Source organism: Lagopus muta, chromosome 3 (assembly GCF_023343835.1).
Source record: "Lagopus muta isolate bLagMut1 chromosome 3, bLagMut1 primary, whole genome shotgun sequence".
Taxonomy (NCBI): Eukaryota; Metazoa; Chordata; class Aves; order Galliformes; family Phasianidae; genus Lagopus; species Lagopus muta.
Genome location: NC_064435.1, coordinates 73,229,951 through 73,231,228, shown reverse-complemented (window position 1 = coordinate 73,231,228; position 1,278 = coordinate 73,229,951).

Genomic DNA, 1,278 nt, shown 5'->3' with positions numbered 1-1,278 from the left:
AAGCACAAAAATAGAATAAAGAAATAATTAATTTACAGAGTGAAAGCAGTTGGTTCTGTCATCAACAGAGAGAATTAAGTGTGTGTGAATTGATCTCAATCCTGAGCTGCAGCTAAGCTTTTACAATGATGGGGAAAAGAAATTCAAATACATCTCAATCAGGATGCACATCTCTTTGAAATTCATTTAATTGAGAGATCTTTCGGAGAACAGATTTAACCTTATAATACTGAAAATCAATAATTGCAGCTTAATAGAGGACATGTTGTTGCTTGGTAGATTGTCTTGGGACATAATACTGAAGTTTATGTCTTTTGTTTATCTGGTGTTTGTTCTCACCTGCTTATTAATTTATTAACTCTGAAACCTTCCCTTGAACACTTATGCTGTATTTCAATGGCTAAATCTACAGCTGAGAAACCAGCTGTTATTACCATGCATGGCCAGATCTAAACTACGTGTAATCGAAGTATTAAAAGAAGTGAACAAAACCATCTGTTAAAGCAATGCATCCTTGCCATTTCCTACAACTTATTCATAAGCAAAGCTTAAAAATAATTCTGAATATTATTTCTAAAAGTGATATGTATATTTTGCATTTGTCAGCACAAGTAGTAGAATTTGCCAGGGTACTGGTAACTAACTGTACAAATCAGTGACATGAATTATTAATTACAGAAATGATTTTGGCATAATTTGGATGTTGATTTCATGGAAGATGCTGAAAATGTTTCATTGCAGTTTCATCTCACAGCTGCCTATCTTGCGGGGCAAAAAGCAGGCTCTGCTGCTATGCAAATCCATACCCTTTTTCCCTCTGCTAGCATGCTTATGTCCTGAGGCTGCCCAGAAGAGCACACTCAGAGCTATCCAAGCATTAAGATAATGAGTTCATTCCCAGGTACAACTTTTATGTGCCTTCCAGGTCACGCGCTACTCTGGATGCAGAAGCATATCCATCAGGTTTGTTTATTCTAAAAACAACCTCCAATATTCTGACCAGCAGTACACATACAGTACGTATACATCTCGGCGTATGGGTCATAGTTACCAAGTAGGAAGCATTAGGTGCTATTTTATCAGCATATGAAGTCTGCGATGTTGTAGCTTGTATGGGAACTGTTGAATCACAGCCTGAACCTCTGATTGATCACCTGAGGTGAGCAATGGGTCAGCCACGGGAGCACAGGTGAAGGCAATTCAGCTGTGCTGCCGGAAGGGGTGGAGCCTGGCTGCACCTCTCCTAGACCCATTTAAGAACTGACTAGGAGTGAAGAG